Source organism: Kogia breviceps, chromosome 2 (genome assembly GCF_026419965.1).
Source record: "Kogia breviceps isolate mKogBre1 chromosome 2, mKogBre1 haplotype 1, whole genome shotgun sequence".
In the NCBI taxonomy this organism is placed as follows: Eukaryota; Metazoa; Chordata; class Mammalia; order Artiodactyla; family Physeteridae; genus Kogia; species Kogia breviceps.
The window spans coordinates 59,977,146-59,993,512 of record NC_081311.1 but is presented as its reverse complement, the minus strand read 5'-3'; the positions used below and the strand labels follow the sequence as shown (position 1 = coordinate 59,993,512).

Here is a 16,367-nt window from a genome sequence, read left to right as displayed (position 1 = left end):
TCTGGTCAGGATGGAAGCCAGTAGAGCAGTGGTTAAGAACTTTGGTTTGACTCTTTGTCCTTATTAGCTGGTAATCTTGGAAAGATTGTTTACTGGCCGCATGCCTCTGTTTTCTCATCTTTGAAATGGGTATAATAAAAATACCTAACTTGGGCTTCCCTGGTGGCACAGTGATTGAGAGTCTGCCTGCCGATGCAGGGGATACGGGTTCGTGCCCCGGTCTGGGAAGATCCCACATGCTGCGGAGAGGCTAGGCCCGTGAGCCATGGCCGCTGAGCCTGTGTGTCCGGAGCCGCCTGTGCCCTGCAACGGGAGAGGCCACAACGGTGAGAGGCCTGCGTACCGCAAAAAAAAAAAAAGAAAAAAAACCCTACCTCAAAAGATTGTTGAGAGGATTTCATGAAAAAAGAAATATAAAAGTTGGCACATAGTATGTCTTCAGTAAAAGTTGGCGGTTGTTATTACGGTACTCTTTATCCTGCTTTTAGGTCCCTACCCTGCTCCAAACACTGAAATTACAAATTTAAAAAGAAAAAGAAAAGATATAGGTATACTCAAGAACAAGATAACCATCTCCAGGGACTGAAATGGAAAGCTAACATGCATTTAGATCCTGGGTTCAGGAGCAAGTGGAAATAACTTTGTACAGGGGAACTGGAGTCAGATACCCTGGATGAAACTTGGAGCTGGGCTGGGGCTGGATGAAAAGAAGGCTGAAAGCCTCTGCTCCTGGCTGTTGCTTTAAAAAGCTGTGGCTCTGAAGTGGCGACACAGAAGTGGCTGAGCTGCCACATGGCTCAGAGTTGGGAACTGTAATTTCTCCACTATCACCTGGTATAAGAGCACCGAGCTTGTAGGTCATGGGCTCTGGAAGAGGGGTGGCTTACCTCAAAACCATTGGAAAAAGGAAGGGAAAGTCTGAGCTTGCAAACAGATGAGGACTATTACTTAGAAAATAACAAAACCACTAGGAGATAAACTCACTTAAAATCTAATGGAGCAATTTCAAAATGACTTTTAAGTATTTTAAATATCTTTAAAAACATTAAAGAAGTAATAGTTATAAAAAAAACATGTTATAGGGCTTCCCTGGTGGCGCAGTGGTTGAGAATCCGCCTGCCGATGCAGGGGACACGGGTTCGTGCCCCAGTCCGGGAAGATCCCACGTGCCGCGGAGCGGCTGGGCCCGTGAGCCATGGCCGCTGAGCCTGCGCGTCCGGAGCCTGTGCTCCGCAATGGGAGAGGCCACAACAGTGAGAGGCCCGCATATCACAAAAACAAACAAACAAAAAAAAAGCATGTTATAAGTAAACAATAGGTAAATGTGAAGTAAATGGCTATGTAAAAGAAAAAATGGTGAAAAATTTAAAAAATTTTAAAAAGTTGGTTAAACTCTGGTCCAAACATATTTAACACAAAAATTAGTGAGTTGGAAGATAGTACTGAGTAATTCACCCAGATGTAGCACAGAGAAATCAAGAAAACTCAAGAGAATATTTTACATATATATATATATATATATATATATGAACACATACATATATTGAGAGGCACCTACTAACATCTAACTGGGAGTTCCAAAAAGAGGAAAGAGTGTGAATGGTGGAGAGGCCTTGTTAGAAGAGATGATGACTGAGAATTTTCCAGAATTTAAGAAAGATCAAAGTCCTCAGGTTGAGAGGGTATTCCAGGTGCATATAAGTGATATCACACAGTATTTGTCTTTCTGACTTCACTTAGTATGATTCTCTGGGTCCATGCATGTGCCTGAAAATGGCATTATTTCGGGCTTCCCTGGTGGCTCAGTGGTTGAGAGTCTGCCTGCCGATGCAGGGGACACGGGTTCGTGCCCTGGTCCGGGAGGATCCCACGTGCTGCGGAGCGGCTGGGCCCGTGAGCCACGGCCGCTGAGCCTCCGCGTCCGGAGCATGTGCTCCGCAACGGGAAAGGCCACAACAGTGAGAGGCCCGCATACCGCAAAAAAAAAAAAAAGGCATTATTTCATTCTTTTTTTTAATGGCTGAGTAATATTCTGTTGTGTGTGAGTGTATGTGTGTATATCTCACATCTTTATTCATCTTTCGATGGACATTTATGTTGTTTCCATGGCTTGGCTGTTGTAAATAGTGCTGCTATGAACATGGGTGTGCATGTATCTTTGCAAATTATAGTTTTCTCTGGGTATATGCCCAGGAGTGGAATTGCTGGATCATATGGTAACTCTATTTTTAGTTTTTGGAAGAACCTCCATACTATTCTCCATAGTGGCTACACCAGTTTACATTTGGATTGTGGGTTATTTTATTTTCTTTATTCTTTTTAAATTTTATTTTTGTATTTTCCAACTTTTCTAGACTGAACCTATATATTAGGACTCTTGATTTTAAGCTGGAGGAACTTGATGTGCATTAAATACATATTTTGGCCAAGTGCTGAGTGGCTAAATATCATCATTACAGAATGGACCTCTGGAATACTAAGTAAATCTGAAACTTTGTAAAACAAGTATTATGATTTTATTACAGGTTGTAATCTTTTCATCTGTATTTCTGAAATCCCAAAAGCTCTGAAAACTGGAAATTAAAAAAAAAGTTTGAGATGAATTGATTTGGCAGCAAAACTTGAACAGGTTTGAGGCCCCCTGTAGTATATATTTGTCTGACACAAATGTGTATGTTTTGCTGTAAAAATATGTTTGTTAATGGCATGCTGAGTGAAACCTTCCTGGGCAGTTTATAAAATATATAGTGCATACAGTGCATTACCTTCCTAAAATTGACAAATTTCTAAATCCCATAAAATTCTGGCCTCAGAACGTATCTTGCCCCAAGGATTCAATAATAGGATTGAGGGCCTTTCTAAAAATTTAAATATTCAGTTTTTAAAAGCTTGCTATTGTGCAGGAACAACAATTTCTCATCAGAATCACTTGCTAAAATTTTCCTGCAGTCCCCATTCTACATGTTGATGATACTAAATAGATGCTTATTTCAAAGGTCTTGTTTGGCTAGTTCTACCATAATACTGGTGCTGGTTATGTAACTGAGTTATTAGGCTTTTCTTCCTTTCAAATAGTAACTGACTAAGGTAAAGACTTCTCTTCAATTTTTGGACTTCAAGATTTGGAAGGCTCATTTCACTGAAGTGGTCTCATGAACTGAAGTTTCACATACTGCTTGAAGATGATACTTTTTGAATATTTTCCAAAGCAGATTTAAAGTTGTTGCCCTCACTTATATGTTTTATTTCTTATGCTTTTGTTTGTACTTGTGCCCTCATATGATTTCTTTATCTAGGAAACAATAATTAGCTTTCAACATAAGAACATCTGAGTTTCCATTTGCATTTTGGCTTTCATTGCATACATGCTAATTTCAGCATCTTCTGTAGAATAGAATAAGAAAATATGTACAGCAATTATGTAAGAAACTCTTACCTTCTCAAGACACAGTTTGGTTACTGTATTAACAGGATCTCACAATTTTGTCAGCAAACCACATTTAGTTACTAATAAGCCCTGCTATTTTGCTATTATAGCTGCAAATACAGGATTATAGGTATGAAGGTAGCTTATGTGATTACTGATCACTCACAAAATTAGGGGTTATCAGAAATGATATTGAAGTGGTTACTTGGCTTTTTGCCTTCTAGAGGCTGAGGCTGGACTTTGGTGTATCCCTAGTACCATTAAGTCTCTAAGAGACTCAGTTGACGAAAAGAGCAGGAAGTCTAGCCAAATATGACTCATTCTAGGAGTGCTTCTCTTGCCTCTATTGTCCTCTGGTATTGAATTCATTTCTCACACAGCCCATCTTAATGTAAAAAGAAAGATGGCACTTTTTATCCCTAAGCCAAAAATCTCATGAGCCCAAAGGCAGAGACTTTCCACATCTATGTACCAGTTTTGAGAATATTCTGATTAGTCCTGCCTGGGTTACACACCCACCATTGAACCAATTAGTGTATCAGAGGTGGGGATTTTGGCCAGCCTTGGATATACTCTCAGCCATTTTCCTGTGTGCACATGTGCGTGCTTGTGCGCACACCAATGGTGTTTATATATGTGGGGGAGTGCATGGATGTTGAGGAGGATGCTCTAATCAACAGCTCCACCAGCACCTTGTAGGGTATAGGAGGTGAGGTGGTATTCTCTCAGCAAGAGAAAAGTTCATTATAGCATATATAGAATATATTTATGAAAACCTCATTCCTCAAGGTCCAGCCAAAGTTTATCTTCCCTATAAAACTTTCCTAATCACCAGGCCTGGAAACAGCTCCTTCACTGGTTGTTTGTACTTTATATTTTGCATTATTGCAGTGCACAGTGTATGCTTGTTTTATCTCGTCTAGTGCTACTTGAAGTAGGGAAACTAGTTGAATAACTCTTAATGCCTTATAACTAATTACTTCATTGCAACATAGGCTCTAAATTTTTATTCAGTGAATTAATTCTTAAACTCTTTAAAGATGTTTTAAGGTTGTTTGTAGTACTCAGTGGCACAAAATGGATTCATGTATTGGCTGTAAATTCTTATCTATTCATAAGAGTTGATAGAACTCTTACCTGAAAACATTTCATGGTTCTTGGACCTTTCTTTTTTCTTGTTACATGGAGTGAGCTTGTGTGTGAAATAAATCCAATACTAGAGGACAGAGGCCAAGAGATGCACTCCTAGATTACATTTCTGTTCTTTCTGGTGACTATAGTGAGCCTTGACTATAATAATCATTTCTTGCATTTGTCCATGGGGAAAATTCCCTCAATAAATATATTACTCCTATATAAATAGTAACATTTTATTAAGGCCATGTGGTCAATGTTTTCTTTCTTAAAAAAATGTAGTAGAATTGCTTATTTGGTGGAGAAATAAATTTTCTGAAAGTGAATTTGCAAAGAACTCAGTGACCTATCAGAATGATCAATCTTTTCCCTATGGGTTAGCAGGTCCTTAATTAGTGAGCTTATTTGCATTGTAATTAGAACTCCAAAAGCACTGAAGGTCAGCAGCATTGTTCTTAATTTCATAGCATACTGTGTAACAGTGTACTATGTAACCAATAGGTAATACCGCAGAATGGTCTTTTTAAGAAATTTGTCTGTTGACTCACCCAAGAGGGGTCACTGGAAAACAAAATATAGCAAAAGAATCAAATTCAGATGTCTTAGGGTTCTCAAATTCCTTTAAGCTTGATGTAGCAAAATAAATAGTTTTACTCTTTGAGCCCTTGAGCTGAAGTCTGGAAAGCCATGTTAAGTTTTTGAGTAAACAAATTGAAAAACAAGAAAATTATCTTAAAAAAACCCAAAACAGTTCAAATGTGTTGTCTTTGAAGTTAACCACATTAGAGATTTGAACATTTTCTTGTTTTATAGGCATGACTGAGGAAGTCTTGGGTTCCTCCTAAAATAGAGTTTTTTAGAAATTGTTTTTCCTACGCAGAGCTGAGACCTTAGCTATCATTTTTAGTTCTTAGTTTTGGTGAAGATTAGAGCTGTTAAGCTGTAGAAGTGATGCAGATTTACACCCTTGGTTATGTCTCTGTTCTCACATACTCAAGATGAACTTATTATATTACATTTTAGCATGGGATAGCATGTTGATCACATTCAAGTATACTGACTATTCTACTTTGTCTTGTTTGTTTTACATAGCACTTGCTTATCCAAATGTACAGAGCTGGATTGTTTAGATTTGAAAAATTATAATAAAACATAGTTATATTTTTAAATTAAGTAGTACTAAATGTTTAGTATTAAAATAATATTTTAGTAAAAAATAGCTTGAAAAGTTTTTTTTTTTTTTTTTTTGAAGGTGTGGGAGTTAGGTTCTTTTCTACTTGGTAGGTTTGACTTCTTTGGGTATATTCATCCCTCAGTTTGAATATTGTAAAGATGCTCTGTAGAGAAATATATAAATTTCTAGACTTACACTCACAAATCCTTAGAATTGGGAGCAATGTTATCTTTGCCCAGCCTTCTGCATTAGACAAGGATCCCTTCGTTAGTACCCCTCTTCCCCTATTTGTGTAGCATTCCTCCCCTAGATTCAGCACAAATAAGGGAAAAGGAGTACATTTTTTCACTAATGGAAAACACACACACACAAGACCTTCGATCTCACTTCTATGTGAAGCTTGAATAAACTACATTCCTTAGAAAACTTGTTAGTATCCTGTAGCTATCAAGTCAGATTCAGAGCTCTTTAAATTATTTCTTGTTGGTCAAGATATTTCTTCTTTTTACTCATAAAACAGGTTAAAGCAGGCTCTCCTAGCCTTTCCCTTTTAGAAGCTACTTTGGTATTTACAAAGACTGCTTGGGAATGCTGGTGGGAGCAGGAATGGGAGGAGATGGCTAGGTGTGCAAATCCTGAGGTAGGGTAGGATCTTCTGTGGCTGAAGTTTCCAACAAATCATGGAGCTGAAGTGTGAAAACAACAGCAAATCTCAGTATTAGCCAGTTGTGGCTTTGAAATGGTAACTTACAATTTCATGTGATTTTTGAAAACTCTTTGAACATGTTTTAGACTCTTTAGATTGTTGGTGCCTGAGGAGGTACTTAAAATGAAAGTCTGGGGCTTCCCTGGTGGCGCAGTGGTTGAGAGTCCACCTGCCGATGCAGGAGACACGGGTTCGTGCCTCGGTCTGGGAAGATCCCGCATGCTGCGGAGCCGCTGGGCCCGTGAGCCATGGCCGCTGAGCCTGCGCGTCCGGAGCCTGTGCTCCGCAACGGGAGAAGCCACAGCAGTGAGACGCCCGCGTACCGCAAAAAAAAAAAAAAAAAAAAAAAAAAATCAAAGTCTGATATGTACATGGTTGTGTTTAGAGAATTGAAGTCCAGTGAGGTTAAATGTCAGTCAGGTAACAGCTAGTAAGTATCTGAGGTGAAATTTGAACCGAAGTCTTATAACTTCTCATTGTCCTACTTTCTAGAGCAAGAAATGAAGTTTAATTTTTTTTTTTTAAGATAAAAATAACATATTTAGGACTTCCCTGGTGGTCCAGTGGTTAGGACTCTGTGCTCCGAATGCAGGGGGCCCGGGTTCGATCCTTGTTCAGGGAACTAGATCCCACATGCTACAACTAAGACCTGGCACAGCCAAATATATAAATAAATGTTAAAAACAAGCAGACAACATATTAAAGAATATGTCAAGCACTTTTACCTTTTCTTACGGATCCTCACAAGGCCACCAGGTAACTGCCTTCATCTGAGGAAACAGACCCAGAGAAGTTAAGCATCCCTAAGTACTAAGCTCTCATTCTACACTCAGGACATCTGATTCACATTTCTTGCTGTTTGTATTACACTATGAAGACACAAATTGAGAACGTGTCAAAGTGAATTCTGTATGTGCTAGATAAGCACACTATATAAAGAAATTCTGTAGTAATGTGTTTAGTATTTAGTAACCTTGTTTAGATTTTTGTCTTTCAAGTTCTCTTATTCACACATGTAGGTACCCCCCGCACCCCCACCAAGAGTAAATATCCCCTCGTGGGATATACTTAATTGTATGCTTTGTAATGGATTAACTCATTGAGCTTCAGTTTTGAGCAGGTTGTGTCTTCCGTTAAAAGCCTTGGGCAAACCAATTTTGCTTATGTTTAAGAATTAAAATGTTCCACTTAGGAGAACAATTTCTGGTAAGTTTTTACTTACTTCACAGAGATTTTGCAATTTTCTCTTATATCGATAATTTGAATCTTATGACTTGGCATTATTATTATAATTATATGGGATAACCATTACTGTTCACAGAGTTTAATATGCTCAAGATTACACAATAAGTGGAAGAGATAGGATTCAAACCTGAATCTGATTTATTTTTAGTGATAAGCTCAAATATTCAGGCATTGTATAAACAGCAGAACAGGAATCAACTGTGATTTGTGTGATCAAAAAAAAAAAAAAGCAAGCCCTTTGCTTCAAAAAATACTCCTGTGTTATATGTGAAACAATTACTAGTAATCTGCTAAAAAGCTGTTAATCTTTTAGTATTATTAATTCAAATTTTATGAAAATGTTCTACCAGATCTGAGATGGCAGTGATGAGAATTGTTTCATTAAAAATGACCTGCAGGGCTTCCCTGGTGGCGCAGTGGTTGAGGGTCCGCCTGCCGATGCAGGAGACACGGGTTCGTGCCCTGGTCCGGGAAGATCCCACATGCCCCGGAGCAACTAAGCCCGTGAGCCGTGGCCACTGGGCCTGCGCGTCCGGAGCCTGTGCTCCGCAACGGGAGAGGCCACAGCAGTGAGAGGCCCGCATACCGCAAAAAAAAAAAAAAAAAAAAAAAAAAAAATGACCTGCAGCCACAATTAGTATTGGGCCTCATACAAAAAAAAAAAAAGAAATGATAAAATGTTCAGTTAGCATACTTTTAAGAATATGACTATAACATTTCATTAAGTTCAACTAATATTTAAAAACCTCAGTTTTATAATGCTTGATAACCATAGGAAAAAGGAAGTAGGGGTAGGAAAATACAGATCTGTGAAAAGAAGGGGGGAAGTAAAGGGAAGTGATAAAAAAGGAAAAGGCTCATTCCCCTTAGCTATTTCTGATTTCTACATAACTTACAACATCAGACATCTCTGCTTTTCAACTTTTCACTCAGCTCTGAGGTGTGTATGTGAGTTTTGTGAGAAGCTTCTTATTATGAACCTGTGGGCTGTTAGCATGGGGCAAGGAAAAAGAGCTTTGTATTAGGAATCAGAACACCTGGGTCCTATCAAGGTTTCTGTCTAGATTTGTGTATGCACCTGTGAAGTGAGTAGTACAGATTAAAATGCTTTTCAAACTAGATCATGAATCAATATGGGTGTAGAAAAAGTGGTATTTTATAAAAGGAAAATAGAAAAGGTCAATGCATTGAATATGGTAAGGGTAAGTATTGCTTTGTGAAACGTTTCCATTATGTATATTTATGGAGTATTAGTTGCAATGCAAAATGTATTTTCCACAGTGAGTTTGGTTTTCTGTCCTAAAATTTAGTGGCTTAAAAGAACAGCCTTTTTGTTGTTGTTGTTGTTGCGGTACGCGGGCCTCTCACTGTTGTGGCCTCTCGTTGCGGAGCACAGGCTCCGGGCACGCAGGCTCATCGGCCATGGCTCACGGGCCCAGCCGCTCCGCGACATGTGGGATCTTTCCGGACCGGGGCACGAACCCGTGTCCTCTGCATCGGCAGGCGGACTCTCAACCACTGCGCCACCAGGGAAGCCCCAAGAACAGCCATTTTATTAGAGTTCATGGTTTTGTGGGTCAGGAGTAGCTGGTTGATTCTTGTGCTCCATGTGCTATTGACTAGGAGGATCACTTGGAGGTATTTTGCTGATAACAGGTCTGGTGTGGAGGGTACAAGTTGTCTTTACTCATTTGCCTGGTGTTTTGGTAGTGGTGGCTGGCAATCTTGGCTTAGCTGGGTTCCTCTCTTTCTCTGTGTGGTTTGAGGGCCTCTCCATGTAGTTTCCTCAACCTGGTAGTTGGACCTCTTAGATGGCAGCTCAGGGCTCCAAGAGACCAAGGCAGGAGCTGGCAATCCTTTAAGGCTAGCCTGGAATCTGGTCAAAGGAGCCATAGTTTAGCCCAGATTTAAGGGGAGAGGACATAGACTCTTGTCTCCAAGAAACTGTGGCCATTTTAAATCTGCCACAATTATCATAAAATAATTCTGAAAACCATGACTGAATTTATCCAACTTTTAAATTCTGTTATTGCCCTTTGAAAGATGATTAATTTCAATAGTCTACTCCCCTGCACCCCACCACGTGTACCCCTAACATTGGAAAATGTGTCAGTTTTTGATTTCAAAATGCAGAGTTTAATTTAAATATGTATAGTATTTTTCCATGGAACAGTGAGTTTTAGGTTTTGTAGAAATAATTTAAGGTCTAAAAATTTCTGTGGAGTCTTAAGATAAGTTTGCTACCTAACACTACCTAAAAACTCTATTTGGCATTCAGTAAGAACTGCCTTCTTACAATGCCTGAAGATTACATTTGGATTTAATTACTTCTTCCCTTCACATACAGGCAGTCTGAAGCTGTTATGTTTTTGTTGAAATCTGAAAAAGTGAGAAATCTGCTCCCACCAACCCTCATTCCACCCCTCAGTAAAGAAAATAAAACCATTAAACGTTTTTGTTAAAAACCTAAAAGTTGTTATCACAAGCAAAAAATCTTTGAACTATTTATGGTTATGGATGTTAACTAGACTTATTGTGATGATCATTTTGCAATATATACAAATACTGAATCATTACGTTGTACATCTGAAGCTAATATAATGTTATATGTCAATCATACCTCAAAAAAAGCATTAATTCTTGTAAAATGCAGGTTTTGTGGTGTACTGTATCTTTAGGTGACAGAGTGGTTTCCAGAAAAGGACTATTCCCTGTGACAGAGCTGTAAGGATTTGAGGAAAAGTCCATGTCAGAATATCTGCCCATATTTGGAATATTAATAGAACTTTCTTAAGATATAGGCAAAAGGATTTATCTTCTCATACGAATCCCAGATCTTGAAGCAGTGTTTGGGTGTAACCCCTGGCTTTTGGGGAATGGGTTGGGCTGGTTGTTTGACCAGTTACGTTGCAATCATTCCTTTTTGCCTCTGTCTTCAGACAAACATCCTGTTTTTCAGGTAAACCACATTCATCTTAAATGCTCCTCCACCCCAGGCTATTTTTTTCTCACCGAGGAAGACATGATGATAGTCAAGATTTCCTTCAAAGTACTTAAGGAGGAGAATGTGAAAAATGATAAGAGCTTTAGAATGAAATTCTGTGGGTTTAGATGCCAGTATTTAAAAATAACTATTTAAACCCACCCCCAAATGAAGTGGGAATGGGAGAACTTATGTTTATTTTAAACTTATAAATAGGCATATGAGGATAAATGGCTTATAAGTTATAGATGCTTAGTTACACCAAAATAACAATTTTTGGAATAATATTATATATACATACATACCTATGTGCATACTTTGTGTATGTGAACATATATCAAACCCTGATATTGGTAGTCCCATCACACTGCATTTCTTGATAAACTTATATAACTATTGAAGCAATAAAAAAAATTTGTTCTTAACGTTTCCTGTACCTGATTCTCTCATATATGTAATGAATCATTAGGAAATCTGCACGACGACCCACCCCAAAAGCAAATGATCACCCTTTAACTTGAGATTACTTGATCACATTAAGTAACCACTGGGTCAAGTAATCTCCATTGAAAGCACTGCAAGGAGTGCTGTGGTATATGTACTATATTTATATCTATAATTTTAATTCTACTTGACTGTTGTGCTGCATAAGGAAAGACACTTCAAAGATTACATTTTTCCCAATACAAGTTTTGGTGGGCTCTTTGCACTTCTCTCCCTCCCAGGTCTCCCAGTAACGCTGAGACTACTGTCATTACCACCTCCACCACCGTCACCACTGTATAAACTTCCAAATCTTTTAATTTTAAATATCTAGTTATTGCAGAAAAGCAGTCTACACTATTTCCGCAAGGAGGGGTTTCACTCTAAATATTTCACTATTTCTCTCTGCACCCTGAAATCCAATTTCAGGTCAGTCTTTAGGCAGATGAGAGCCAGTTCCTGTCTGTGTGCTGTCCCACATACTGTGAGAGAAGGTGGCCCTCTGCCCAAGTAGTAGGGTGGAAGATAGGGCCTTCAAATCTAGGTCAGTCCTCATCAGCGGAGACTGTGAAATTGCTGGTTCCTATTATTAGGATACTATGTTAGAGAGAAGAAAAAAAAATTGAATAAAAGAAAACTTTATAAACCAGTTCCATCATTTCTAAAGCAACCCATTAGAAATTTCTATTTCTTAGGACTCTTTTTGGATAAAACTGCATGTTTAATTTGAGACCACATTTATTTTTACTCATATAGTACAACATGATAGGTACTAGGAGTTAGAGAATATACCCAAGGACTAATATAAGTAAAAAAAAAAATTTTTTTTTTTTTACAGTTTAACCTTTTGTGGACATTTGTGGTTTCAACTTATGAGTCTTGAAAGATCTTGATAAGAAATAATTTGTAATTTTACTAAAGCCTAAATTTGATTTGCACAATGGAATGGCTGGGGTGGGAGATTTTCTTGGTTTTATAGTAAATTTAACCACTTGCTATTCATTGTGTGCCCCTAAATCCTTGCAGAGTGGTAAAAAAGATGTTTTTCTTTGTCAAAAATCAGTCTTGTGATTTTGATGGAAATGAAATTGTGGTTGAAATTTTTAAAAATGAAGAGGTCTAAGAAATGATTCTTGGTGGCAATTAGGAGTCTTGGCTAAATTAAAGACAAAAATGGCAGATTCATTGGCTGCTCAGATTTAATCTATGAATAAGCACATATGGAAATGAAGCAATTTCTGAAAGTATTTCATATGATGCTCCAGCTAGTAAGAAAGCTGTTACCGGACTACTACATCTTATGGGTTGAAGTCATAGTGTGGTGTTCTGAAATTTGGGTGTTTATATAAAAGTCTCAGACTTGTGTCAGTCTGTCTTGGGTTTACTTTGGTAACACTGTACAGTGGTAATTGGCCCAGTTCTGGAGTCAGGCTACCAGAGTTTGGATTTCTGTCCTGTAACATGTGACTTTCAGCAAATCATTTAACCTGTGAGCTTCAATTTCTTCAAATGTAAAATGATGATAATAAAAAATCTTCTGATAATGTTTTTGTAAATTCAAATGAGATAGTACTTGAAACATATATAGCATGGTATCTGGCACATATTAAGCACTCATTAAGTTTTACATGTTATTTTACTTACATACATATTTAGTGGCTGCTGGCAGGTGACTGCTAAGGTAGAATGGTTCCCCTCTTAAGGTGTTGTTCAAATGGAACTGCATATACAATTCTGGACAACTATTTTTAGTTTATTAATAGAAAACAGTAGGCACTACAGAATAAGAAAGACTAGAATGAAAAATCTGTTTCCCAAGTCTTTATCTCTATCTCTGACCTACCCTGGAACTTGTCCTTTGAACTTCTTTCTTGTCTTTCCCTTTTATCTCAGTAACAGCAGTGCCATTTACTCAATTTAGTCCAAATTTACCCAATTTAGTCTAAAATCTAAGAGTTACTCTTGACTCCTTTATTTTCCTTAGTTCCCCATATTCCTGTCATTCTATTGGGTTGGCCAAAAAGTTCCTTCGGTTTTTAAGGAAAAAAAGACACACTTTTCATTTTCACCAAGAACTTTATTGAACAATGTATTCCCCATTTTGTTCCACTACCTTCTGCCATATTTCACGCAACTTCATAATGCCATCTTCCCAAAACTTTTTATCTTTTTGAGCAAAAAACCGTTCCAGGTACCTTTTACAGTCTTCCAGGGAATTGAAAATTTTTCCATTAAGAATTTTGTAAAGACCGAAATAGATGGAAATCTGAAGGTGCAATGTCTGGTGAATACGGCGGATGAATCAGAACTTCCCAGCCAAGCTGTTACGGTTTTTGCCTGGTCATCAAAGAAACGTGTGGTCTTGTGTTATCCTGATGGAAGATTATGTGTTTTCTGTTGATTAATTCCAGACCCTTTTCGTTGAGTGCTGCTTTCAGTTGGTCTAATTGTGGGTGGTACTTGTTGAAATTAATCGCTTGGTTTTCCAGAAGAAGCACATAATAGAGGACTCCCTTCCAATCCCACCATATACACAACATCACCTTCTTTTGATGAAGACCAGGCTTTGGTGTGGTTGGTGGTGGTTCATTTCTCTTGCCCCATGATCTCTTCCATTCCACATTATTGTACAGTATCCACTTTTCATCACCTGTCGCAATTTGTTTTAAAAACGGAATTTTTTTTTTATGTTTAGGTAGCGAATCGCATGTGGAAATACGGTCAAGAAGGTTTTTCTGCTGAACTTACTTAGAACCCAAACATCAAAGCGATTAACATAACCAAGCTGGTGCAAATGATTTTCAACACTTGATTTGGATATTTTGAGTATGTCAGTTATCTCCTGTGTGGTATAATGTTGATTGTTCTCAATTAATGTCTTGATTTGATCGCTATCAACTTCAACTGGTCTACCCAGCCGTGGAGCATCGTCCAGCATCTTTATTACTGTAATAGGCTTTTAATTTAGTCTTTCTGCTTTCATGCTCCTTTGATCCATTCTCTACACTATAACCAGGTTGATCTTATAAAACAAAATCAGATCATGTCATTCCTCTGTTTAAAACTTAATTACAGTGGCTTCCTGTCTTGCTTTTAACAAAGTCTGAACTTCTTAGGCTCTTCAAAGCTAAGACGTTCTGCTGCTTTCTCTGACTACAACCTTTTGTCCCTCCTTTTTTTTCACACTGGCCTTGCAGTTATTTTAGCGCCGGTCTGTCTGTCTGGAATCCCTTCCCCCACCTTGCTCTTCCTTGTCATTCAGTTTTCTCCTACTGGAGGTCTTCCCTGACTACCCACTCTAAAGGAGCCTTTCTCTATGTTATCTGCTTGTTTTAATTCTCTGCACAGCACTTAAGATCATTTAATGTTCTTGTTTATTTGATTATTTATCTATATCTCCTCACTAGAATATCAGTTCTATACGGGCAGTACATGTTCTTGGTTATTGCTAAATCTCCAGTATATTGAGTAGTAGAGAATATCTCAATAAATATTTGTTGAGTTAATGAGTGATTGATTCCTTTTTTTTTTTTTTACTTTTGGGTGCATGGCGGCTTGTGGGATCTTAGTTCCCCAACCAGGGACTGAATCCGTGCCCTCAGCAATCAAAGCGCGGAGTCCTAACCACTGGACTGCCAGGGAATTCCCAAGTGATTGATTCCTAAAAGCTTGTTTGTGAAGTACCAGATTTATGGTAAAATAAAAATAAGAAAAATATTCTATATAGAAAATATACTTCATAAGGTTACCAGCAATACTTCGGGTAGCGCTGTTTATTCTTTGATGTCCTTTTTACATTTTTATGTTAAAATGCCCTTTTGTGAAATGATAGTGATATGTTCAATTATATAGTTTCAAAATATATTCTTGGCAGCATAAATAATTGGGAAGCACTGTTGTCCTATACTTCTATTTTTATATTTTATTTTTTAAAGAATCAATTATTTATTTATTTTATTTTTTTGGTTGCATTGGGTCTTCGTTACTGCATGCTAGCTTCCTCTAGTTGCCGGGAGCGCGGGCTACTCTTTGTTGCGGTGCATGGGTTTCTCACTGCAGTGGCTTCTCTTGTTGTGGAACATGGCCTCTAGGCACGCGGGCTTCAGTAGTTGTGGTATGCGGGCTCAGTAGTTGTGGCTCGCGGGCTCTAGAGCACAGGCTCAGTAGTTGTGGCACACAGGCTTAGTTGCTCTGTGGCATGTGGTATCTTCCCTGACCAGGGCTCGAACTCTTTTCCCCTGCATTGGCAGGTGGATTCTTAACCACTGCACCACCAGGGAAGTCCCTGTCCTATACTTTTAGATTGGAAGTTTTCTTTGACTTTTAAAGATTTGTGGTTCACTGAAAATATAGAAGCACTGTGTAGGTGTTCTTGGGACGGAGTTTTGCTAAGAATTCTTAGTAAAGTTCAGTCAATCAAATGTTATTATATTCTTCAAATTCTCCTGGGAAATAAATTGTCAGGTTCCATTTAAAGATTATATTGTTTGAATATGTCATGTTAAAGTGAAATGTGACAGAAGATTCTACCGATAATAATTAAAAGGAAATAAGAATAGTGAACCTCTTATAATATTTTTTTGGGTAATACATTTAGCAATGTTTCTTTGAATAACTTTGTCCATAATGAAAGCTAAGTAAAACTGCGAGTGTTTTATTTTCATTAAAACTGATCAACTCTTTAAAAAGCAACCCAATTTGTGTTGTCACAAGTGGACAGTTTTTTTCTTCCACTGTCCATTAAGAACTGAAAGGGACCTGAGATGTCACCTGTAACAAACTACCTGGCGTTTCAGATAAGGAAACTGATAGTCAAAGGACATACATTTTTTTGGTAGGCCTAGGATTAGAATTCCCATCTCTTTATTCCCCAGCTCCTGAACTTTACTCTGTGGCACTAATTATTCTACGGAGACAGTCTTAAGAAATTTCTCTTTTTGGAGTATGGTATAGATTGCTTTAAAATCTTGTTTTATCAGCATTTTCTTTTCTTTTTAAAAATATTTATTTATTTTGTTGCACCGGATCTTAGTTGTGGCAGGTGGGCTCCCCACTTGCAGCATGTGAACTCTTAGTTGTGGCATGCATGTGAGATCTAGTTCCCCGACCAGGGATCAAATCCTGGCCCCCTGCATTGGGAGTCTTAACCACTGTGCCACCAGGGAAGTCCCAGTGTTTTCATTCATATGAAATGAGGAGATGTATTTTTAAGTAA

General features: G+C 38.1%; 1 protein-coding gene and 1 non-coding gene across 5 annotated transcripts in view; both read left to right on the top strand.

Annotated features, from left to right (window-relative positions):
- ADK (adenosine kinase) overlaps nucleotides 1–16,367 on the top strand; it is a 499,563-nt gene that overhangs the window by 5,564 nt on the left and 477,632 nt on the right. The window lies entirely within an intron of this gene.
- Nucleotides 6,991–7,063, top strand: TRNAR-CCG (transfer RNA arginine (anticodon CCG)). Its single transcript has one exon. It is a non-coding gene; the product is annotated as a tRNA-Arg (tRNA).